Source organism: Ranitomeya imitator, chromosome 2, assembly GCF_032444005.1.
Source record: "Ranitomeya imitator isolate aRanImi1 chromosome 2, aRanImi1.pri, whole genome shotgun sequence".
Taxonomy (NCBI): domain Eukaryota; kingdom Metazoa; phylum Chordata; class Amphibia; order Anura; family Dendrobatidae; genus Ranitomeya; species Ranitomeya imitator.
In genome coordinates, this window is record NC_091283.1 from 535,901,642 (window position 1) to 535,928,860 (window position 27,219).

Here is a 27,219-nt window from a genome sequence, read left to right on the forward strand (position 1 = left end):
TAAACAGTCGCTGCTGACAATTAAACATTAAGCTTTGCATGCGGACTAGGTGGAGAGGGAGAAAGACATCAGACAGGGAGACACTACCCAGCCAAGCCTAATCTCATCTGCTCAGCACATATTGGGTAACAATGAGGAGGTGGACGCTGAGGCAGAGGAGGAGGAACATGAGATGGCAACAAAGGTTGCTACCCACAAAAGCTTTGTTCCGTCTCTCCTATGGGCTGAGGAGTAAGAGATGGAGGAGGAGATAAATTAGTTATCATGGTTGAGACAGGGAAGTGTTGGCTGTAAGGACTTTGGCACATATGGTGTACTTTATGGACCGCTGCATTTCTTTTTGCCAAAAAGAGGAATTGTTTTACACCCCATTAGACCCACACTACAAGGAGAACCTAGCATCTCTCTTTCCTGGGGCAGAGAGGTCTTTTAAAATGATGCTATACCAGAAGCCCATTGTGAAAAATATGTTGAAAAAATTCCCATCAGGCAATGCTAACGGCAGGGGGCAAGCTTCCTTGCCAACCAAGGAGGAAAGGTGAGGGATTCACACACCAGGTACAATAGAGGCAGGGGTACACTGTCAAAAGCTAGATCAATTTAATGACACCCTCAAGGCCCTGATGGCTGCATATTTTTGACAAGAAAGTAAAAGTTTTTAAAGATAATCAAGCAACCAACGTACTTCCTAATTCCTCTGTGACCTTCAGCTATTGGGGTTCAAAGCTGGACATGATCTGTCCCTCTATGCCTTTGAGGTATTGTGCTGCCCTGCCACTAGAGTCTTGTCTGAGTGGGTTTTTAGTGCCGCTAGGGAGGCGCTTTCACCTGGCAAGAAAAAGTGCTGACAGTCTCACTCTGATAAAAATAGACATAGCCTGGATTAAACCATCCTTTTCAATACCACCAGATGACAGCAGCAATTTTTTAATTTTTAATATTCAAATGAGGCCCACCAGGTCTTGCATTCTGGGATCTATGGATGACTTAATGAACCTAGTTATATTTTTTCCTGGCTTTGCACTTTGTGCAAAGCCTTTATAAGTGTAGAACTATCACAACGACAATTTCTTAATTTTTTATGAGGTACTACAGTTGGTGCCTTTAAGGGTGTATGGATGACCCTGCTTGTAATTTTTGGCAGGCTTTGTGCATAGCATTTTTGAGTCTAGGAGTAAAACTACATGATAATTTGAACAGAATGTGTATGAGGCCCTTCTTTATGTCTAATACAGGGTGTCCCTAATATTTGGCATTTCTTGCTTCTTTCATAAATTACACTGAAATGTCCAATTTTTAAATACACTAAATTTTGGTTTACTTAAATTACAATTTAAAAAGTTTTGCCTTATATACAAATCATTAACGTGCTTAACATTTTTTCCCTGTAATTTTCAATTTCTTGTTGATTTTGAACGTTTTGAAATTTTCTGCAAGAAATCCGCATTTTTTTTGCGTTTTTTTCCCGGTTTTCTTAGCATTTAGCAAGCGTAATTATCTTGCAGAATGCTAAAGTTTTCCAAGCGATCTGTAGCATCGCTTGGAAAACTGACTGACAGGTTGGTCACACTTGTCAAACATAGTGTTTGACAAGTGTGACCAACTTTTTACTATAGATGCTGCCTATGCAGCATCAATAGTAAAGGATAGAATGTTTAAAAGTAATAAAATAAAATAAAAAAAATGGTTATACTCACCCGCAGACAGCCGATCTCCTCAGCGGCGTCCGTTCCTATAGATGGTGTGTGTGTGTGCAGGACCTTCCATGACGTCGAGGTCACGTGAGCGGTGACGTGACCAATCACAAGACCGCGACGTCATCGCAGGTCCTTCACACAGAGCATCTATAGGAACGGAAGCGGCAGCGTGCACCGCTGAGAGGCAGAAAGACATCGAAGGTGAGTATATCACTGTTTTTTATTTATTTATTTTTTAACCAATTATATGGTGCCCAGTCCGTGGAGGAGAGTCTCCTCTCCTCCACCCTGGGTACCAACCGCACATAATCTGCTTACTTCCCGCATGGTGTCCACAGCCCCATGAGGAAAGTAAGCAGATCAATGCACTCCTAGGTGTGCGGAATCCCCGCAATTCCGCAAATTTAATGAACATGTTGCTTTTTTTTCCGCGATGCAATTTTTTCGCGGAAAAAAAGGCAACATTTGCACAAGAAATGCGGAATACATTGTAAATAATAGGAGGCATATGTAAGCGTTTTTTCACGTTTTTATCACGCTTTTATAGCGAAAAAACGTGAAAAATACTGTACGTGTGCACATGGCCTCATTGTTAGTCCTTAAAGTGGAGTAAAAGTGTGATACCATTGTTCTCAGCAGCGATCTGGGAGTCTGAGATCCTGCCAGGGGACTTCCTCATGCTGTTCTCCTTCCATTCAGCACTTTTTCCATCCATTTCAACATTTTCTCTGCCCCCCAGACCTCTTTGTGGGGACTGCTAGAAAAATGCTCGAATTTCCCATTGACTCCCATTATACTCGTTAGTCGAAACAAGCATCAGAGCATTAGAAATTGCTTGGTTCGAGTAACGAGCATCCGAGCATTTTACTGCTCGCTCATCTGTAGTACTTTTGTAAAATTTGAGTAGAATTCAATTCCACTCGAATTTATTTGATTTTCTCTCCTTCAGGGCAGTAAAGACCTTGAGAGATGCTGCTAGATCAGTCCATATGCTGCCACGTAATATGTTTAGATGGGCATGTTTTAGTGCGCTCTTTGTCACTAGGTACTGCTACTTTATTGGAACACTAAATTGATAACTTTTGTTGACTGCAACATAATGAAACTTAGAAAAGGGAAATTGACATCTTGTGCTGCGATATTGATCCTGGTCTCGTATCCATCTAAATCCAGAGGTCCTTTTCTTTTTAAGTCTATTGCTTATGACTCTTGAGATGAATTAAACCTTCTATCAACAACGGGATAAGAAATGTGTGTAGTGAGCATCCAGGGTGTCTCCACCAGCTGAATTCCTCAGAGCACAGTCCATCTGTGAAGCTGGGAGAAAATAAATCCATACACAGCTCTGGCAATCTCTAATTTAGTTGTTATGTGAAATCAGGCCGTCTAATCAATATTCTTCTGAACGGCTTCTCCATTCTGAAAGATCTTCATCTGCAGCAGAAGACTACGAAGAGTCAGCTCATATATTTCTCCCCGAGATTGATGAGGATAGCTGCCTGTACTTTGGAATCTGTCCAACCCAGTCACCTTCAGTTTCTCTTCTCATGTCACCAACGAGGTTTACAATAAAAAGCCTCAATTTCTTCAAGACTTTCCTTTCTACAGTAGATGCAGTGGTCTTATCGGTACAGTGATGCAGTTTGTACATTGATGAACCGAGAACCCAACAGAAAACAAGGGCTAGCATCTGTGTTCTGACTGGAGAAAAGCCAACATAACTGCCAGAGAGACAAAAAATATATGGGTGAAACCCTTGAAAGAAAAATGTCTTATATTACGGTATGTCCATTTCCATGTTATTTTATCCCTGAAACTATTGGTAAGGAGGTGGAGGAGTTGCCCCGTTACTCTTGAAGACACATGAATTGAATGTGCAATGAGTTTAGTGATGTACGTTATGGGCAGTAAAGTTGTGTTCTGCCTAGCCACAGATAGTTGATAGCAACAGGTAGAGTTAATTGTTGTGACTAGCCCAGAGTGGGAGTAGCTAAAGTGAAGTGACAGTGGAAGTTTCCTGTCAAAAAGGCAGATAGGGCCTAACTTGCAGTTAGAGGAGACCTTTCATCTGAATAGTCAGCAGAGCCACATGAATTGGGTATCCCTAAAGTGAGCAGAGACCGAAGCAACGGAAAGCGTGATCCAGAGTGGGAATAAGGAAAAATGCTAGAAAGAGTGAGTGATTCTTTGGAGACGATGTCTGGGGCAAGAAGCCTAGCAGGATGGTGGAGAGTTATCTGACAGTCAAGTGAAGGAGCAGCTCTGAGAAGGAAAGTGGGATGAAGAGAGAGTGCCCCATGTTGTAGTTCCAAGCTAAGTAACTGCCATAGTGGCCTAAGTAGCACCCTTAATGGGATAAGGATGCGGGACCATGGATTGAGAAACAGGATTCTGGCTTACTGGTTAGTGATGCTGTTAGGGACTAGGGAAGTTCTCAAAGAGTTGTGCTGGGTGGTTGTGAACCCACAGAGAGAGGAGAATGGACATAGAGAGGAGAAAGCTCAGAAAGGAACCAAATGTGTATGAAAATGTCATGTGTACTAAGAAAAACATCCACGATGTTTTGTACCCACTGTACATACTCCTCCCTATGTTACTGTTCCGTAAAAGACAGCTAATTTTTGAGTGGTGGTCTTCTTCATTGAACTCTACAAAATATCTGGTCCTGGCCAGCCGAAGTCACCGGCATCATGCGATCTGCAAGGGTGTATCACCCCCACAGTTAAAGTCCATGGACCCAACAAGGACCCTCATTTTTCTTGTAATGTGACGGGGTGTGAAGCACTAGTACCTTGCCTGTGGCCAGGGCCTGCTCCAGGTTTTAGAGGGCCCCGGGCAAAAGAGTCTCAGTGGGCCCCCCTTTCACACACACCACGATTCATGATGTACAGATACAGCAGAGAAATATATTTATAGTACAATACCAGATTTAACTTCTTACAAGACTGATAGGTAGGGTTGAGCGAAACAGATCGGCACTTTTCAAAAGTCGCCGACTGTTAGCAAAGTTGGGTTTCATGAAACCTGACCCGATCCCACTCTGGGATCGGGTCGGCGGTCGGCGATCTCTAATTGAAAGTCGGGTTTCGTCTTATATATATATATATATATATATATATATATATATATATATATGTCATTCAGACACACACATATATATATATATATATTTATATTAACTTCAGCGCGATATAGCAGAAAAGCCGGTAATTCAATTACCGGCTTTTCATTTCTCCTGCCAAAACCCGACATGATTTGAGACATGGTTTACATACAGTAAACCATTTCATATCCCCCTTTTTTTTGCATATTCCACACTACTAATGTTAGTAATGTGTATGTGCAAAATTTCAGCGCTCTAGCTCTTAAATTTAAGGGTTAAATCGCGGAAAAAATTGGCGTGGGCTCCCGCGCAATTTTCTCCGCCAGAGTAGTAAAGCCAGTGACTGAGGGCAGATATTAATAGCCTGGAGAGGGTCCACGGTTATTGGCCCCCCCTGGCTAAAAACACCTGCTCCCAGCCACCCCAGAAAAGGCACATCTGGAAGATGCGCCTATTCTGGCACTTGGCCACTCTCTTCCCATTCCCGTGTAGCGGCGGGATATGGGGTAATGAAGGGTTAATGTCACCTTGCTATTGTAAGGTGACATTAAGCCAGATTAATAATGGAGAGGCGTCAATTCTGACACCTATCCATTATTAATCCATTTGCATTAAATGGTTAAAAAAACACACACACATTATTAAAAAGTATTTTAATGAAATAAAAACACAGGTTGTTTTAATATTTTATTGTACGCTCAATCCACTCGCTGAAGACCCTCGCTCTGTAACAAATAAAAAATAATAAACCAACAATATCCATACCTTCCGTAGATCTGTAACGTCCCACGTTGTAAATCCATCTGAAGGGGTTAAAATATTTTACAGCCACAAGCTCTGCTAATGCAGCTGTGCTTGTGGCTGTACACCCCAGCGAATGAAGGTAATGTAGGTCAATGACCTATAGTTACCTTCATTCGTGGTGATGCGCCCCCTGCTGGATGTCCTCATATGACCTCGAGCCTGGGAACTTTTCCCACGCTCCAGGGACATCCAGCAGGGGGCGCATCACCGCGAATGAAGGTAACTACAGGTCACTGACCTACATTACCTTCAATCGCTGGGGTTTACAGCCACGAGCAGTGCTGCATTAGCAGAGCTCGTGGCTGTAAAATATTTTAACCCCTTCAGATGGATTTACAACATGGGACGTTACAGATCTACGGAAGGTATGTATATTGTTGGTTTATTATTTTTTATTTGTTACAGAGCGAGGGTCTTCAGCAAGTGGATTGAGCGTACAATAAATTATTACAACAAACGGTGTGTTTATTTCATTAAAATACTTTTTAATATTGTGTGTGTTTATTTTTAACTCTTTCATACAATTGGATTAATAATGGATAGGTGTCATAATTGACGCCACTCCATTATTAATCTGGCTTAATGTCACCTTACAATAGCAAGGTGGCATTAACCCTTCATTACCCTATATCCCACCGCTACACGGGAATGGGAAGAGAGTGGCAAGTGCCAGAATATGCGCATCTTACAGATGTGCTTTTTCTGGGGTGGCTGGGGGCAGATGTTTTTAGCCAGGGGGGGCCAAAAACTGTGGACCCTCTCCAGGCTATTAATATCTGCCCTCAGTCACTGGCTTTACTACTCTGGCGGAGAAAATTGCGCGGGAGCCCACGCCAATTTTTTCCGCGATTTAACCCTTAAATTTAAGAGCTAGAGCGCCGAAATTTTGCATATACACACTACTAACATTAGTAGTGTGGAATATGCAAAAAAAAAGGGGGATATGACATGGTTTACTGTATGTAAACCATGTCTCATATCATGTCGGGTTTTGGCAGGAGAAATGAAAAGCCGGTAATTGAATTACCGGCTTTTCTGCTATATCGCCCTGAAGGAAATGTAAAAAAAAACAAAAACCCCCATAGACTTACATTGGGTTTCGAGTTTCGGCCGATCCCCGACCCCGACTTTTCAATAGGATCGGCCGATTTCACTCGACCCGACTTTTGAGAAAGTCGGGTTTCGTGAAACCCGACTCGACCCTGAAAAACTAAATGTCGCTCAACCCTACTGATAGCTATTGTAAATTCTACAATACCACACAACAGAGGAGCTTTATATAAGTCAACCCCTTACATGCCAATTATGCGAGAGTGATGTGTGAGCCTTGCATTGCATCTCCTGAAACGTCCATATTTCTATGCAGCTGCACACTCCTGTCCAAAGAACGGGCGGCTGTGCAGGGTGAAGTGATGCGAGGCTCTCGCAAGTGGAACTCCAAGTCCAACCTAATATATAGTAATGATTGGTCATTTAGTCACTTACCAATCCACATGTGTGTTCTGGAAAATAAGTCCTAATAGTGGCATTTCTGCACTGTGTCACTCTTGGAGTAGGTGACATGTCGATCCTGTGCTTTAGCAGATGGCTAACTCTGGTGATCTAAGGTCCACAGGTCTCAGGGTATCAGTACCTGCAATATTATAGGCAAATCAACATTATAGAATACTTTTGGGTTTTCATTGGCTGTAAGCCATAATCATCTACATTAACAGATAACAGAAATAAACACTTGAAATAGATCACTATGTTTATAATGACTATATAATATGGAGTATCATTTTTTATATTGAGGAACTGAAATAAATTAACTTTGATATTCTAATTTTGTGAGCAGCACCTGTATGCATACAACTTGATGAATAGGCAGCATTTTGTTTGTTTAGTATAATACACCACATAGTCCTTCATATATTTGTAGATTGTGAGCCCTCGCGGGCAGGGTCCTCTCTCCTCCTGTACCAGTTGTGACTAGTATTGTTCAAGATTATTGTACCCCTCCTCACATGTAAAGCGCCATGGAATAAATGGCGCTATAATAAATAATAATAATATATTATAATGTTCACCACAGTCCTCCATATAGTATAATACACTCCTCAGTCCTCCATATAGTATAATACACTCCTCAGTCCTCCATATAGTATAATATACTCATATTCCTATACACTTCTCATAGGGCTCCATATAGTATAATGCATCGCCATAGTCATCCATGTAGTACAATTCACTTCCCATAGTATAATGCACCCCATAGTTCTTCATATAGTATAATGTATTCCCCATAGTCCTCGATACAGTATACAGTATAATGCAGCCCACATATAGTATAATGCTGCCACCTCACAGAGTATAATGCAGCCACTCCACAGAATATATTGTAGCCCCCTGAGTATAATGTAAACCCCAGAGAATATAATGCAGCCCCCTCATATAGTATGATGCAGCCCCTGCATATATAATATATGGTAGCCCCCTCATAGAGTATAATGCAGCCCCCCATAGAATATAATACAGCCCCCCACAGAATATAATACAGCCCCCCATATAATGTAATGTAATACAGCCCCCCATAGAATGTAATGTAATACAGCTCCCCCATAGATTATAACACAGCCCCCCATAGAATATAATGTAGCCCCCCCCCCCCAGAATGGCCCCACAATCCAGTTATCACTCATTGATAGACTTAAAAAAAACAAAAAAAAAAACACACAGTCCTCACCTCTCCTCGTGCCCCGCGCTGCTCACGGTGCTCCAGGCTCGGCTCCGGTCTCAGCAGCTGCAGTCTGCCCGGCACACAGCAGGTATGCGATGATATGACGTCATTGCGCACCCGCAATGTCAGAGGCAGATGGGAATGATGGGAGAGGGAGCGTCATCTGACGTTCATGCTGATGCCGGCCCTGCCCGCAGCTATCTCCCCACCCCACGTTACATATATATGTGTGCAAAACAATGTTCAACTACAAAAGCTGAGCTGCCATTTAAAGGGATTATGTCATCAGAAAGTAACTCATTGTTTAAATCAGGTTTAAATGTAAAATGTTAAATGTATTTAAAGAGAACCTGACAGCTGATACATGCAGCCCAAACCTGCATGTACAGTCCTACTTATCGTTATTGACATCCATGAAGTTTAAGTACATAATGTGGAATATCTCCTGAAAATAAATGAATCAAATGAAACAGTTTTTTTTTTTTGCATAGAGCACTCGTGTTAAATACAAAAGAGCAAATAATAAACAATAATTATAAACAAAAAAATTGGAGGGAAAAATAGAAAAACCTAAAGTTTGCTGTGACACTGGTATTGGCACCCTTTACATTAAATTATCATGAAAACACATTTTGAGTTTCCTGTGGTAAATTCACAAATGAGAATCACCTGTGATTAATTGTCAGTGCCCATGTGACATGAATTAGCCAATGAATAATGACTTCAGTGTTTTAAAAAGCCACATAGTAGGCCCTGTTCCTTTGTCACAGATGTGAAGACAAAGTATAAGGGTATCTCCAGAGACCTTGGTATCCCAGTTTCAACAGTGCGCAATGTTATTAAGAAGTTTGCCAAGCATTGAACCATCAAGAACCACCCTGGACATGGGGGATAGAGGAAAATTGACAAAAGATGTCTTCGAAGGTTGGTGCGAATGGTGGAAAAAACACCACGTCAAACATACAAATACCCGAAGGCCAACCTGGGACAGTCTGGGAGTTGTGGTTTCAACAAGTACCATATGCCACACACTAAACCAAGCAGAGCTTTATGGGCGAAGGCAAAGGAAGAAACCATTGCTGAAAAGACATAAAAAGGAACAAATGATCATTGCCAAAGAGTACCTTGACAAACCACAATCCTTCTGGGAAAATGTTCTGCGGACAGAGGAATCAAAAATAGAGCTTTTGACAATGCAAAGCAACAGTATGTTTCCAGAGAGCACAATGAAGATTAGAAGGAAAAGAACACCCTTCTAACAGTTCAGAATGATGAAGGATTTGTAATGCTGTGGGGTTGTGTTACTGGTGTGTCAGAGGCTGCAGACCATCGCTCTGCATCTGACTGCAGAAGGTCTCAGTAGTTTGCTTTGCAGACTTCTTCCTGGGCCTTCTGACTTTAGGACCCAGTGGCAACCTCCCCTGGCTGTAGTTGACACACATGGACTGGGGTGTATATAGCTCCCAGCTTGCTGCTGGAAGGCATGGTTGATATTTCTAATTCCAGTTCCCTGTTGCGGCTTGGATCTATTGCAGTTGGCTACCTTCTTCTTTCGTGTTGCTGAAGGACATCTGTGTTTCTCTCTGAGTCTACTCAAGCTAAGTGTTTCCCCATGTTTGTCTATCCCATCTCTTTTTAGTGGTAGTGGGGATTGACTAGTTCTCATCCTGTCCTTCCCGATGCAGGGCTTATCGCCAGAGTCAGGCAGGGATTAGGTATCCTGCTCGGAGATAGGTGTGGAACCTATATAGGGATGATAGACAGATCTAACGTCACCCTGTCTGTCCTAGAGGTCTCCACTCCTCCCTTCACTAGTGTTTGGTTTCCTTTCCCTTATCCCTTTGTGTTGCACTTAGTCTCCCTTCACTGTGCGTGACAGGTTGCTTTGCTGTGTTTGGTACTGGAGGCCTTGACCGTATCACAGGAGTCAACTGTGACATTGTAAGGAGTTGTAAAGTCTACCCCTTTAAGTTGTCTAAGCTGCTATACATGTATATCGTAATGTGATTGTTAAACACTAGGGTTGAGCGAAACGGGTCGGCCATTTTCAGAAGTCGCCGACATTTGGCAAAGTCGGGTTTCATGAAACCCGACCCGACCCCTGTGTGGGGTCGGCCATGAGGTCGGCGATCTTCTGAATCTGGTATCGGAATTCCGATACCGAGTTCCGATATGTTTGCAATATCGGAAATCGGTATCGGAATCCATATTTAAGTGTAAAATAAAGAATTAAAATAAAAAATATTGCTATAGTCACCCTCTGACGCGCCCTGGTACTAACCGGCAGCCTTCCTTCCTTAGAATCAGCGCGTGAAGGGCCTTAGATGACGTCGCGGCTTGTGATTGGTCGCAGGGCGCGTCCGAGGGTGAGTATATACCTAATAGGAATATACTCACCCTCGGACGCGCCCTGCTTCTTTCCGGCAGCCTTCCTTCCTAAGAATCAGCGCTTGAAGGACTTTCGGTGACGTCGCGGCTTGTGATTGGTCGCGCGAGCGGTCACATGGGCGGTCGCGTGACCAATCACAAGCCGCGACGTCATCTAAGGCCCTTCACACGCACAGAGGGCGCATTACTTCATTATTTACCCTGTATAGATTTGTTATGTTAGGTTCATTATTCATTTATACAAAGGTGCTTACATGTGTTTCATGATTTTTGGTAATAATATACATATTTTTTCAAGTCATACCTGTAACATTATTTGTGGCATTGTCCATAGGTTTTTTCTTCAAGTGTGTTCTTCTTTTGTGTGGCTCTAGTAGCTTGATTTGGTATTTTCTTTATATCATTTTAATATATATTTAATAAAATCCATTATGTTTTAACATGTGCATTTATCGTCTTTTCTACACTTGATTGAAGTGGTAGTGTGTATCCAGCATGTATATCGCAATGTAATGTATTATATTGATAATAGTGCAAGAGAGAGTTTTCATGCCCATTTTTGGCCACTAGATGGGGGCATCCTAGTATGTTTAGTAAAGATAGGTTTCCACACTGTAGATAGTTAACTGTAGGAGGGGCACCATAGTAAGGGGAAGGGAGCTTCCTGATTAGAGGCAGAATGGCAAGGGCGCCCATAGAGCTTGGGTGGGCTATAGGCCTGGGCAACTATAAGACCCTGTAACGTTAATTTCAAGGAAGTGCCAGGCATCCAGTGTGTGGGGAACAGCACAGATGCAGCTACAGGAGTTGCAGAAGATTGAGCTTCAAGTATGGAAGCTATAAAGGAGGACATGGCAGGACAGACAGGCGGGTCGTTCACCATGTGGCAGGTTGTTGCCTGGGTAGATGCCCTCAGATCTGGTGCGAAACAGCTGAAGGAACACCCAGTGGCAGTGAGTCTGGACAAGGAGGACAGCGAGAAAACGTATATCTCGAGCTGTGTGACAGGGAGAGAAGCGAGGGGAAATCTGTAATGACGAGTAATGAAAAATCTGCTGAGAATGCTGTGCTGAACCTGCATGTGCTGCAAAATTATGAAAGTAAAGTTCTGCGTTATGAGTTACTTCTGGACTGTGTCTCTGTTATTTCCCAAATGGCCAAAGGTGACCCTGGAGAACCAAGGAAGAACCCTCACTGCGCAGTGTACAGAGAAACAAGTAAGCTGAAAGTGATACATGATTGATATGTAAAGGGAGGTCAGGGCACGCAAAGCCTGATAAGCTCAGCCATGACGGCCCTGGCTGACCTCTACAACATCAATTCCTAGAAGTATTATCAGCTCAAGGAGGTGTTACTATTAGTGATGAGCGAGTGTACTCTTGGCTCGGGTTTTCCTGAATGGAAGGCAAACAGCATGTGAAAGACCCCTTGAAAACATCTCTGACTCCCAGATCGCTGGTGACAACAGTGGTGTCAAACTTTTTCTCTACTTTAAGGAGTGACAATAAAACATGCCAAACTGACAAGAAATTGCATTTTACAGGGGAAAAAAAATGTTAAACAAATTTACCTGTATAATGACTTGTATATAAGACAACATTTTAAACGAATTTTAAAAAAATGTATAATTTAAGTAAACCTAAATTGTTTTTTTTAATTAAAAAATGGTAAATTTCAGTTTAATTTATGACGGGAGCAAAAACGACCAAAAATTAGGGACTCAAATGCACTATGTCTTAGACATAAAGTAGGGCCTCATACATATTCTGTTCAAATTGTCATGTATTGGTACTCCTAGATACATAAGGTCTATGCACTTTTGAGGGTTATATACCAAGGAAATGCACTCCAGACCACTGAATGGTCTATGGGTGAGAAATATAATACCAGTAAGGGTATGTGCACACATTGAGTAAAATTTCTGCATCTTTTGGCAGGAAAAACACAGCTTCAAAAACATGCGTTTTTGTGAGTTTTTTCAACATTTTTGGTTGATTTGATGAAGTCAATGGTGAATAACGCAGGGCAAAAATGAACAGAGAATTCACATGCTGCAGATTATTTTCTGCGTCAAATCTGCAAGTCAAAAATACTTAACATGTGCATAACACTTTTGGTGTCTCATTCACTTTGCTGTCATTAGGTTTTGACACAAATCAGCGCAAAAAAAATGCGTAAAACATGCACGAAATCTACAACATGTGCACACAGCCTAAAATTTTCAACACGTTTTTGAAGACTTATATAGCAACGAAATCTACCCAAAAATATGTAAAAGTCTATGGATGAGCAATATAATATAATATCTATAAAATATACACCAACAAAATGTACCCAAGAACACGTAATACTGTATGGCTGAAAAATGTAACCCAGTAAAAATTTTTAACTTTTTATTGAGTGTTATATATTATATATCACAAAAATGTTCCCAGAACCCGGAATAGTGTATGGGTAAGAAATGTCAACAAACAGGCAACATTTTCAAACTTTTTTTTGTACTGTTATTTATCATCAAAATGTGACAGAAAGCACGTATTACTCTATGGATGAGTAATCCAATCCTGATATATTTTTCTACGCTTTTTGTAAGTTTTATATACCACCATAATGCAACAATAACAGTGTTAAACTGTATGGATAAGTCATAGAATTCATATAACATTTCTGAATGAAAATATTTTGAAACTCTAATTGATGTACTTATACAGTCATAAAGGCTTTGTCGAAAGTGCAAAGTCAGACAGAAATAATGAGGAGGGTCATTCATACACCCCTGAAAGGCAACAACTTGTGGGTCTCACCAAAATATTGAATATTACAAATACTTTTCGTGCTGCAGTCATCTGGTGATGTGGAAAAGTGTGGGCTAATCCAGGCTTTGTTCATTTTTATGAGAGTGAGCCTGTCTGTATACTCTGACAGGCAAAAGGGCCTGTCTGTTATGAACCTCCAGTGGCACTAACAACCCGCTCAGGCAAGATGCTAGCAGCAGGGCATAACAATACCTTCAAGGCATAAAATGACCGCTCATGCCAGGTGTCCAGCTTTGAGACCAAATAGTTGAAAGTCAAAGAGGAATTAGGGAATATGCTGGATTGGTTGACCAGGTATTGCTTGACCATCTTTAAAAACTTTTCCCTGCTTGTCAAAAATACCCAGTCATCGGGCCCTGGGTGCTGGGCTATTGTTATGAAATTGGCCCCCACCTTTAACAGTGTACCCATGCCTTTGCTGTATGTCTCTTTGGCCTCCCCTCCTTGTTTAGGTAAGGAAACCTGCCCCCTGCTGCTTGTGTTGTCTGATGGGTATTTTTTCAGCATATTTTCCACAATGGCCTTCTGGTATAGCACCAATTTAAAAGACCTCTCTTCTTTGCATTTTCCACTTCAAGAAAAATGCAAAAAATTCTCTTTTTAGCAGGCTGAACAATCAGTACTCTTTTTTGGCCAAGATAAATGTAACGCAAGGGTCACAGGAAAGGCAATGGTACGTAAAGTTGGCCATATGTGCCAAGCTCCATACAAACAATATTTCCCTTTCTCCACTATGATGACGACTCTGCAGCGCCCCAGAGATCTGGTCTTTGCAGTATGACACTCTGCCACTAAGGGGAGTGATGGTACGTCTGATGGCACTGAAGGAATTCTACTGACCAGGTATCACCAGCACACATTACACTTCACACTCCGGCCACTAGGGGGAGCAAAAGGCTTTATTTATTGGGCCACTCCTCACACTGGTAAAACTAGGGGTTGGATAGGAAGTTAGTCAGAAGCTGACTGGGTTGGATTCAGGCAACATCCCGTGGCAGGGGGTGTTGCAGGGAGAAGACACAGGGGGGTCCTGTCAGGCGTGGGAACCTGGCAGGTGCCTAGCGAACAGAGCAGAACGTTACAGAACCGCGCCTGCACACCCCGCGGCGGTATCCTAAGAAAGAGACACGAAGCGAAGGATATTGTGGAACAGTGAGAAACGAGATCAAGCACAAAGGAGAACCAGTAGGAGTCGTGCCGTGAGACCAAGGCAACATCCTACTGAGGCGCGTAGCCGGGGGCCGGAACACCGCGGAAGTAACTGACTCTAGGCCTTACTTCGAACTCCGCAGGACAGTTAATTATAGGTTGGCTGTCTACCTTAAATTTCCTACGAAGACATAGGGGGCAACGCGTGGAGAGGGGCGTCTCTAGGGTCCCGGAAGAGCTCCGAGCCTTCCCGTCATACGGGTGCGTCCTAGCCATAACATACTGGGGGACGAGAAACTAGTAACATCTGGAACAAGCGAGAGAGAATTAGAAAGAACGAACGAACGAGAACAGAAGTTGTGAGGACTATTCCGAATGCTCAGCAGGGTAGCACTACAACACACAGGCGCTAGTGGTAGGCACTGATTTCCACCTGCAAAGGGAACTCTGGATGTGCCCATCGGACCGGCCGGTCTCAGATAGCCCTGTTAAGCGTGCTCTGGATTGAGGATCCTGAAGTCTTCAGTAAAGAGGTAAAGAGACTGCAACCCTGTGTCCTCGTTATTGACTGCACCTCACACCATCACCATCCACCTTACTGGGAAGCCCTGGGGACATACTTCACCTGTGGGAAGGTATACCATCCAGCTGCCATTCCATCACCCCAGCGGACCCCACAGCAGCGTCGGTCACCCTGACCGAACACCACAGGTGGCGTCACGAAACCCTGATAGACTGTACCACCTTTATTGGATGCCCTTAGCAGGGTCGCGGACCGGGTCTAGCCACCGTGACAGCCTCAGAACCGAACCAGAGAGGCCCGGTACCGAGAACTCGTGGCCCTGTGTCTGGGGGCGCTCCAACTTGGCGTCACGAACAGGATCGTACTTAAGCCTGAGAAGCAGGTCATGTGTGCCTTGGAATTGTGATTGAAACGTGTTTGGACTGTGATTTATTGCAAGGACTGTGTATTGCTGTTTGCTGCAAGATTCCCGCCAAAACCGCCGCCGTTGCTGCGCCACGAGGAGCGCAGGAGAAGAAGGGTGTGGAAGTGGGCATGGACAAGCTGAAGAGCGCGAACAACAATGGCCGCCCAGTCTAAATATTTCTGTGCCTTGAGGACGTGTCCATCAGCGGCCGAGATCCGCCTCCTGATCCTCAGTGGAGGGCGGAGACAAAGGAAGCGAAACTGCCCACGAAGGAGAGAGCGGGAAAAGGACAAGGAGGGAGAAGAAGTGAACCACGTGGGAGACGCCATGGCCAGCCGACCGGGATCGGAGTATGGGGTCGGAGCAGAGGACTCCCCCAGCTACCCAGAGAGATGCCGCGGCCAGGCGTCACCTGTTGGCCCCGACTTCCTGCAGGACGGAGTGGACGAGCTCAGCGATCAACTTCAACTACGGCTGCAGGATGACGAGCTCAGGAATGGAGGAGCTCAAACCCCAGAAAATGGAGGAGCCTCGTGTGTGTGCTGCCGCAGGGCCAGGAGAGGAGACGGCGACCAGCGAGTGCCTGAACGACGACGAAGTGACCCAGGATCACTGCAACTTAGCGGAGCCGGACCAGGGCTTACCGCCACAGGGGGATCCGGATCCCCTGGAAATACCGGAGGAGGCATCGAACCACCCGACTCCAGGCGAGGGGTCGGCGACGGCGAAGAAATGGAAGTCGGAGCTGTGCAAGAAGATCACGCAGGGAGCGCCATGGTCAGAGCCGCCGCTGACTCCAGCGTCCTCGTTAGCGGAGCCGATCGACATCGGTGGAACCACATCAGACGCAGGTATCAAAAGCGACCCTGCCCCGCCGACCGATCCTGCTCCGGTAACTGCTCCCAATCCCAGCTGTGACCAGCCTCCCGTTACCGAGATTAGGGTGACCACCCTGTACGCCATGAAGGGGATACTGCCCCCGCTCCCGATATCTATGGGCGAACCGTTAGACGTGAGTCCCGAGGGGGTGATCTTTGAATGGGATGAGCCCAGGATTCAGCCAGACGGGTCCAGACAGGAGGGCTCTTACGTTGTTGGGCTCACCTGGGAGCAGTACAGACAATGCTCAGTTGCACAATGGGAAGACCGAGAACAAACGAAACAGACTACTCAAAGAGTACTGAAATCTAAGACTAAACGTGGCAAAGGGGATCCGGTGAGACGAGGGACCGTGTTAGCCTTTCACCCGAAGAGGGGTTGGGGCTTCATCCTGGAGCAGGGACTGCCGACCGAAATCTTTGTGGCCAACTATAATGTGGAAACTCAGTCCCGTGGTGGGGCCCCTAATCGAAGCTTGTGCAGGGGGGACCATGTGACCTACACCCGCCACCGGAGTGAGCAGGGGTGGTATGCCAAGAATGTCCAACGATATGAGCCTACTGCGGCGCCCCCTACTGCCGCGACTGAGATTAACGACAGACGTTCCCTGGTATTTGACCTAGCATTACTACCACCGTGCGTATCGGTGCTCCTGCAGGATCTGCTATAAAAATTGACATCCATATCAAACCTGGTAATGACTTGACCACACTGGAGAGACAAACCCATCACGGTGATGCGGCATTGGACGAGAGCTCGGATACAAACCTTCCCCGGTCAGGAAGTGTGCATTTCCGACTGGTGCCATGCAATCCACCGTCGCAGCAATAAACCTCGGAGATCCGAAGATGTAAATAGTTAATTGTTTCCTGCTTTTTGCTGCTGTTTTAATCCCGACCAGGGTTATTTGTTTAAGGGGTCCCTTTGTTTACCCGGGATCCCTATTGTTTATAGTTCTTTTTCTACTTTTGCACAGAGTTATTATTGTTTCCAAAGACTGCCGGATCATGGACGGTGAATGATTCAAAACTGTTTTTGTATATAGTTTGCACCTTCTTAAAGGTGCTCCCTACTGGTTTTACAAGCGAAAGAAGACTTTGCGAAGATAATGCTTCTGGACATGACGCAGAAGGTCTTGCTTTCAGTGGACTTGCAGACAGAGAGATAATCTGCACTATCTCCTAGAGACTTGGGTCCCTCTTAAAGGGAATGGTTACATGATTGCTCTAATAAAAGTTGAAACGTTAATAATGTTGAAATTTAGAAAGGTTGATAATGTTGATAGAGACTGAGGACAGGAAAGCTTGAAAGTGAACCCGTAGGGGTTAGAGAAGGAGTCCTCCTGAGAACTGTAGAAAGATGGTCGGCACAATGACAGTAGGCCCAGCCACGGAGCTGGGCAGTCCTGCATTGGGAAAGTTAGAACGGAAAGAAAAGTTGAGTTATTTTATAGTATTTTATAGTAGGCCTTTAGTGGGTTCAGCTTATACGCCCGTAAAGGAGAAGTTAACTTATTGTTCAGAATTTCCACTAAGTAGAATACCCGGTTGGGTAAAAAGAGTTATTTATAGTCATAATGTTATTTAAAAAAAAAAAAAAATTAATCCTGTTTTTTGTTTGTTACATTCAAGTGTCCTCACCTTCCATAAAGGGAAGCATTGTTCTATTTACTTGTTTCAAACATTTCAAAAATTTTGTATGTCTTTTGCTGAATTGTATTGTTGTTCTTCTTCCCAGTCCAGGAGTACTGGATTTAACCGGGGGGAGTGCAGCGCCCCAGAGATCTGGTCGTTGCAGTATGACACTCTGCCACTAAGGGGAGTGATGGTACGTCTGATGGCACTGAAGGAATTCTACTGACCAGGTATCACCAGCACACATTACACTTCACACTCCGGCCACTAGGGGGAGCAAAAGGCTTTATTTATTGGGCCACTCCTCACACTGGTAAAACTAGGGGTTGGATAGGAAGTTAGTCAGAAGCTGACTGGGTTGGATTCAGGCAACATCCCGTGGCAGGGGGTGTTGCAGGGAGAAGACACAGGGGAGTCCCCGTCAGGCGTGGGAACCTGGCAGGTGCCTAGCAAACAGAGCAGAAAGTTACGGAACCGCGCCTGCACACCCCGCGGTGGTATCCTAAGAAAGAGACACGAAGCGAAGGATATTGTGGAACAGTGAGAAACGAGATCAAGCACAAAGGAGAACCAGTAGGAGTCATGCTGTGAGACCGAGGCAACATCCTACTGAGGCACGTAGCCGGAACACCGCGGAAGTAACTGACTCTAGGCCTTACTTCGAACTCCGCAGGACAGTTAATTATAGGTTGGCTGTCTACCTTAAATTTCCTACGAAGACATAGAGGGCAACGCGTGGAGAGGGGCGTCTCTAGGGTCCCGGAAGAGCTCCGAGCCTTCCCGTCATACGGGTGCGTCCTAGCCATAACATACTGGGGGACGAGAAACTAGTAACATCTGGAACAAGAGAGAATTAGAAAGAACGAACAAGAACAGAAGTTGTGAGGACTATTCCGAATGCTCAGCAGGGTAGCACTACAACACACAGGCGCTAGTGGTAGGCACTGATTTCCACCTGCAAAGGGAACTCTGGATGTGCCCATCGGACCGGCCGGTCTCAGATAGCCCTGTTAAGCGTGCTCTGGATTGAGGATCCTGAAGTCTTCAGTAAAGAGGTAAAGAGACTGCAACCCTGTGTCCTCGTTATTGACTGCACCTCACACCATCACCATCCACCTTACTGGGAAGCCCTGGGGACATACTTCACCTGTGGGAAGGTATACCATCCAGCTGCCATTCCATCACCCCAGCGGACCCCACAGCAGCGTCGGTCACCCTGACCGAACACCACAGGTGGCGTCACGAAACCCTGATAGACTGTACCACCTTTATTGGACGCCCCTTAGCAGGGTCGCGGACTGGGTCTAGCCACCGTGACAGCCTCAGAACCGAACCAGAGAGGCCCGGTACCGAGAACTCGTGGCCCTGTGTCTGGGGGCGCTCCAACTCTCTATCTCCTCCTCCTCCCTCTTTTCTTCCTAATTCCCATGCTCAGCCCATCCACATAGGAGAGACAGGATGAAGGTTTTGTGGCTTCTAGACACTATTGCGCTAGCCACCAGCTCCAGTTCCTCCTCCTCAGTGTCCTCCTCCTCATTGATACCCAATCCACGCTGAGCAGATGAGATGAGGCTGGGCTGGCTACAATCTCTCTCTGTTATGTCTTCCTTCAACCTCACCTCCTCTGCATGCAAAGCTTCATGTTTAATTGTGAGCAGTGACCATTTTAATAGGCACAGACGCAGGAGAGTTGCACTGACTATGGCATCATCTCCGCTCAGCATCTTTGTGGAGTCCTCAAAGTCTTGGAGAACTGCACAAATGTCAGACATGCTCCATTTCAGTTGTTATATGCAGAGGCTGACCAAAATGCCGATGAGCGTGTTGGATCTGACACTTAACCACTGCCCTCTTCTGATCCCAAAGCTTTGTTGGAGGTTCAGCGGCTAAAACCACAGATCTGTCTAGTCTGTTATTCATTTAAGTACCACCGCCATGGTGTGTGGTTTGTTTCCTAGACAAATTAGATTCAGCAGTGTCTGTTAGATCTTCCAGCTAATGTGGACAACGTGCTCTGAGATACCGCATCAGAGATGGAGGATGAAGAGGAACAGGAGGGGGTGGAGGAACCTCAGGTGGAGGTGGAGGAAACCCTGATAGGAGTCGGGTCAGCAATCCTCGGTGTCAGGAGCACATGCGCCGTGCCAGGTTGAGACTCGACCTCTGTCTATTCTTTAACTACATAAATAGTAAGAAACTAAAAAATGATAGTGTTGGCCCCCTTAAAAATAGTCTGGGTGAGATGGTGGATGAGGATCAGGAAAAAGCCAATATGCTAAATGACTTTTTTTCATCAGTATTTACACAAGAAAATCCCATGGCAGACAAAATGTCTAGTGATAAAAATTCCCAATTAAATGTCACCTGCTTAACCCAGCAGGAAGTGCGGCGGAATCTAAAAATCACTAAAATTGACAAATCTCCGGGCCCGGATGGGATACACCCTCGAGTACTGCAGGAATTAAGTACAGTCATTGATAGACCATTATTTTTAATCTTTAAAGACTCCATAATAACAGGGTCTGTGCCACAGGACTGGCGTATAGCAAATGTGGTGCCAATATTCAAAAAGGGAACAAAAACTGAACTCGGAAATTATAGGCCAGTAAGCTTAACCTCTACTGTGGGTAAAATCCTGGAGGGCATTCTAAGGGACGCTATACTGGAGTATCTGAAGAGGAATAACCTCATGACCCAGTATCAGCACGGGTTTACTAGGGAACGTTCATGTCAGACTAATTTGATCAGTTTCTATGAAGAGGTAAGTTCCGGATTGGACCAAGGGAACCCAGTGGATGTAGTGTATATGGACTTTTCAAAAACTTTTGATACGGTGCCACACAAAAGGTTGATACATAAAATGAGAATAATGGGGATAGGGGAAAATATGTGCAAGTGGGTTGAGAGCTGGCTCAGGGATAGGAAACAAAGGGTGGTTATTAATGGAGCACACTCGGACTGGGTAGCGGTTAGCAGTGGGGTACCACAGGGGTCAGTATTGGGCCCTCTTCTTTTTAACATATTTATTAATGACCTTGTAGGGGGCATTCAGAGTAGAATTTCAATATTTGCAGATGACACTAAACTCTGCAGGGTAATCAATACAGAGGAGGACATTTTTATATTACAGGATGATTTATGTAAACTAGAAGCTTGGGCTGATAAATGGCAAATGAGCTTTAATGGGGATAAATGTAAGGTCATGCACTTGGGTAGAAGTAATAAGTTGTATAATTATGTGCTTAATTCTAAAACTCTGGGCAAAACAGTCAATGAAAAAGACCTGGGTGTATGGGTGGATGACAAACTCATATTCAGGGGCCAGTGTCAGGCAGCTGCTACAAAGGCAAATAAAATAATGGGATGCATTAAAAGAGGCATAGATGCTCATGAGGAGAACATAATTTTACCTCTATACAAGTCACTAGTTCGACCACACTTAGAATACTGTGCACAGTTCTGGTCTCCGGTGTATAAGAAAGACATAGCTGAACTGGAGCGGGTGCAGAGAAGAGCGACCAAGGTTATTAGAGGACTGGGGGGTCTGCAATACCAAGATAGGTTATTACACTTGGGGCTATTTAGTTTGGAAAAACGAAGACTAAGGGGTGATCTTATTTTAATGTATAAATATATGAGGGGACAGTACAAAGACCTTTCTGATGATCTTTTTAATTATAGACCTGAAACAGGGACAAGGGGGCATCCTCTGCGTTTGGAGGAAAAAAGGTTTAAGCATAATAACAGACGCGGATTCTTTACTGTAAGAGCAGTGAGACTATGGAACTCTCTGCCGTATGATGTTGTAATGAGTGATTCATTACTTAAATTTAAGAGGGGACTGGATACCTTTCTGGAAAAGTATAATGTTACAGGGTATACAGGTCCTTCTCAAAAAATTAGCATATAGTGTTAAATTTCATTATTTACCATAATGTAATGATTACAATTAAACTTTCATATATTATAGATTCATTATCCACCAACTGAAATTTGTCAGGTCTTTTATTGTTTTAATACTGATGATTTTGGCATACAACTCCTGATAACCCAAAAAACCTGTCTCAATAAATTAGCATATTTCACCCATCCAATCAAATAAAAGTGTTTTTTAATAACAAACAAAAAAACCAACAAATAATAATGTTCAGTTATGCACTCAATACTTGGTCGGGAATCCTTTGGCAGAAATGACTGCTTCAATGCGGCGTGGCATGGAGGCAATCAGCCTGTGACACTGCTGAGATGTTATGGAGGCCCAGGATGCTTCAATAGCGGCCTTAGGCTCATCCAGAGTGTTGGGTCTTGCGTCTCTCAACTTTCTCTTCACAATATCCCACAGATTCTCTATGGGGTTCAGGTCAGGAGAGTTGGCAGGCCAATTGAGCACAGTAATACCATGGTCAGTAAACCATTTACCAGTGGTTTTGGCACTGTGAGCAGGTGCCAGGTCGTGCTGAAAAATGAAATCTTCATCTCCATAAAGCATTTCAGCCGATGGAAGCATGAAGTGCTCCAAAATCTCCTGATAGCTAGCTGCATTGACCCTGCCCTTGATGAAACACAGTGTACCAACACCAGCAGCTGACATGGCACCCCACACCATCACTGACTGTGGGTACTTGATACTGGACTTCAGGCATTTTGGCATTTCCTTCTCCCCAGTCTTCCTCCAGACTCTGGCACCTTGATTTCCGAATGACATGCAAAATTTGCTTTCATCAGAAAAAAGTACTTGGGACCACTTAGCAACAGTCCAGTGCTGCTTCTCTGTAGCCCAGGTCAGGCGCCTCTGCCGCTGTTTATGGTTCAAAAGTGGCTTTACCTGGGGAATGCGGCACCTGTAGCCCATTTCCTGCACACGCCTGTGCACGGTGGCTCTGGATGTTTCCACACCAGACTCAGTCCACTGCTTCCTCAGGTTCCCCAAGGTCTGGAATCGGTCCTTCTCCACAATCTTCCTCAGGGTCCGGTCTCCTCTTCTCGTTGTACAGCGTTTTCTGCCACATTGTTTCCTTCCAACAGACTTACCATTGAGGTGCCTTGATACAGCACTCTGGGAACAGCCTATTTGTTGAGAAATTTCTTTCTGGGTCTTACCCTCTTGCTTGAGGGTGTCAATGATGGCCTTCTTGACATCTGTCAGGTCGCTAGTCTTACCCATGATGGGGGTTTTGAGTAATGAACCAGGCAGGGAGTTTATAAAAGCCTCAGGTATCTTTTGCATGTGTTTAGAGTTAATTAGTTGATTCAGAAGATTAGGGTAATAGGTCGTTTAGAGAACCTTTTCTTGATATGCTAATTTATTGAGACAGGTTTTTTGGGTTATCAGGAGTTGTATGCCAAAATCATCAGTATTAAAACAATAAAAGACCTGACAAATTTCAGTTGATGGATAATGAATCTATAATATATGAAAGTTTAATTGTAATCATTACATTATGGTAAATAATGAAATTTAACACTATATGCTAATTTTTTGAGAAGGACCTGTATACACTAGATTCCTTGATAGGGCGTTGATCCAGGGAACTAGTCTGATTGCCGTATGTGGAGTCGGGAAGGAATTTTTTTCCCCAATGTGGAGCTTACTCTTTGCCACATGGGTTTTTTTTGCCTTCCTCTGGATCAACATGTTAGGGCATGTTAGGTTAGGCTATGCGTTGAACTAGATGGACATATAGTCTTCCTTCAACCTTAATAACTATGTCTCCCCAATGTTCACCCAGTGTGCCATCAAGGGTGGTCTATGGTCACAAGCGCTTTTTGACATGTCAGTTGTTACGTTGGAAAAATGCCATTAAGTGCATTGGTAAGGGCATGGGTGATGCTCCTGGACACATGTGGGTAAAAGGTTGAGATGCCACACTGGAAGAAAAATTGGCAACTGAGGACCCAGTACCGAGGGATCGCTGCTGCCATGAGTCAGCGGAAATCCTGTGTCTACCAGCCTAAATAGCAACATTTCCATGGCAAGCAGCCTGGAAATGTGCCCGTTTAGCATTTGGGCCTGTGGGTGGCTGGGAACTTTCTTTTCCATTCCTAGGCATGGGGTAGGGACAGTTGAATGCTGTGCTTGGGCAAGGTTTTGGAAGTGCCTGATAATGGGAAGTCAGAATGAGCAAGGATAGGTGCAGAGCAGGAGGCATCTGCACCAGTATTTTGCACAGGGGATTGGAAAGAACCTAGCACAGGAGAAGAGGCAGTGGTGTTACCCAATGATACACCGAGTCGGGTGCTTAGATGACATGTGCCTGATCATACTGGTCGTGATTAGGTTCTTAGTGGTCATGCCCTTCATAATCTTGGCATGGCACATGTTATGAATGGCCATTTTGGTATTCTCAGAACTCTGTTTAAAAAATCCCAAACTGGGGACACGTGGATATTACCGACATATGGTCAGTGGTAGATACCAGTCCTATGGAATATATACAGTTGTGCTCAAAAGTTTACATACCCCGGCAGAATTTCTGCTTTGTTGGCCTTTTTTCAGAGAATATGAATGATAACACTAAAATTTTTCTCCACTCATGGTTAGTGGTTGAGTGAAGCCATTTATTGTCAACTTACTGTGTTTTCTCTTTTTAAATTGTGATGACAACCCAAAACATCCAAATGACCCTAATCAAAAGTTCACATACCCTGGTCATTGTAGCCTGATAACATGCACAGAAGTTGACACAAATGGGTTTGAATGGCTACTAAAGGTAACATCCTCACCTGTGACCTGTTTGCTTGTAATCAGTGTGTGTGCCTAAAAGCTTAGTGAGTTTCTGGGATCCAGACAGACTCTTGCATCTTTCATCCAGCCACTGACGTTTCTGGATTGTGAGTCATGGGGAAAGCAAAAGAATTGTCAATGGATCTATGGGAAAAGGTAGTTGAACTGTATAAAACAGGGAAGGGATACAAAAAGATATCCAAGGAATTGATAGTGCCAGTCAGCAGCGTTCATACCAAAAACCAGGGATTCAAGCTTCAGGAGGCTAATTTGCATATTCCAGGTGCCTTCTGGGAGAAGCGAAGTCTCCCTAAGCTAGAAGATCGTTGGGTACAGCCGGGACCAGCTGCTTCGAAAGCATCACCAAACCAGGGATTCAAGCTTCAGGAGGCTAATTTGCATATTCCAGGTGCCTTCTGGGAGAAGCGAAGTCTCCCTAAGCTAGAAGATCGTTGGGTACAGCCGGGACCAGCTGCTTCGAAAGCATCACCAAACCAGGGATTCAAGCTTCAGGAGGCTAATTTGCATATTCCAGGTGCCTTCTGGGAGAAGCGAAGTCTCCCTAAGCTAGAAGATCGTTGGGTACAGCCGGGACCAGCTGCTTCGAAAGCATCACCAAACCAGGGATTCAAGCTTCAGGAGGCTAATTTGCATATTCCAGGTGCCTTCTGGGAGAAGCGAAGTCTCCCTAAGCTAGAAGATCGTTGGGTACAGCCGGGACCAGCTGCTTCGAAAGCATCACCAAACCAGGGATTCAAGCTTCAGGAGGCTAATTTGCATATTCCAGGTGCCTTCTGGGAGAAGCGAAGTCTCCCTAAGCTAGAAGATCGTTGGGTACAGCCGGGACCAGCTGCTTCGAAAGCATCACCAAACCAGGGATTCAAGCTTCAGGAGGCTAATTTGCATATTCCAGGTGCCTTCTGGGAAAAGCGAATTTTTGCCTGTAGGACATTATTGCAAGAGAGCTTGGCTGAGTAGATTACACAAGAAGGAAAACACACAGCAAGTCAGCAGGATCTAGGAGCAACATGGCAGATGTGACAACCTACATGGTGAGCTGCAGCATGTGCTACATGTTCACAGATCGACCAGAAGAAGAATCCAATTTCACCTGTCAGAAGTGTAGACTAGTGGCCCTTTTAGAAGAAAAGGTACGGGGTCTGGAAGAAAGAATAGCAACTTTGAAACTCATCAAAGAGAATGAAGACTTTCTAGACAGAACAGAAGCATCTCTACTGGTCACAGAAGGTGAAAAAAGTGTCAGAGAACCTCCAAAAGCAGATGAGTGGAAGCATGTGACCAATAGAAGCAAGAAGACCATGGAGAAATCACCAACCACACAACTGAAGAACCGATATCAAATCTTTGTAGAGGATGAAGATGGCACACCTAAGAATGAAGCAATACCAGCAAGCAAAAAAGAAAAGGGCACACAGCAACAAGTGACAGCAAAAAGTACAGCCAAGAAGCAACGAAGAGTGGTGGTGGTGGGAGACTCACTACTGAGAGGCACAGAAGCAGCCATCTGCAGACCGGACATAACTGCAAGAGAAGTATGCTGCCTTCCAGGTGCGATGATCAAGGATGTGACCGATAGGATACCAAAGCTCTTCAGCTCCAAGGACGTCCACCCATTTCTTCTGATACATGTTGGCACCAATGACACGGCAAGGAAGGACCTACCGACAATCTGCAAGGACTTTGAAGAGTTGGGGAAGAAAGTAAAGGAACTGGATGCACAGGTAGTTTTTTCTTCTATCCTTCCAGTAGACGGGCATGGCACCAGGAGATGGAACAGGATCCTTGATGCAAACAACTGGCTAAGACGATGGTGCAGACAACAAGGATTTGGATTCCTGGACCACGGTGTGAATTACTTGTACGATGGACTCCTCGCCAGAGACGGACTACACCTCAACAAACCTGGGAAACACACATTCGCCAGAAGACTCGCTACACTCATCAGGAGGGCGTTAAACTAGAAGAAGAGGGGACGGGAAGAAAAACATTAGACTCGAACAAAGACGACCCAGGAAAACATACTCAGAAGGGAGGTAAGAACATTTCTAAAACAATCCACAGTGAGGAGATTGGAACAAAACAAAATCCTCTAAACTGCATGCTCGCAAACGCCAGAAGCCTGACAAACAAGATGGAAGAACTAGAAGCAGAAATATCTACAGGTAACTTTGACATAGTGGGAATAACCGAGACATGGTTAGATGAAAGCTATGACTGGGCAGTCAACTTACAGGGTTACAGTCTGTTTAGAAAGGATCGTAAAAATCGGAGAGGAGGAGGGGTTTGTCTCTATGTAAAGTCTTGTCTAAAGTCCACTTTAAGGGAGGATATTAGCGAAGGGAATGAGGATGTCGAG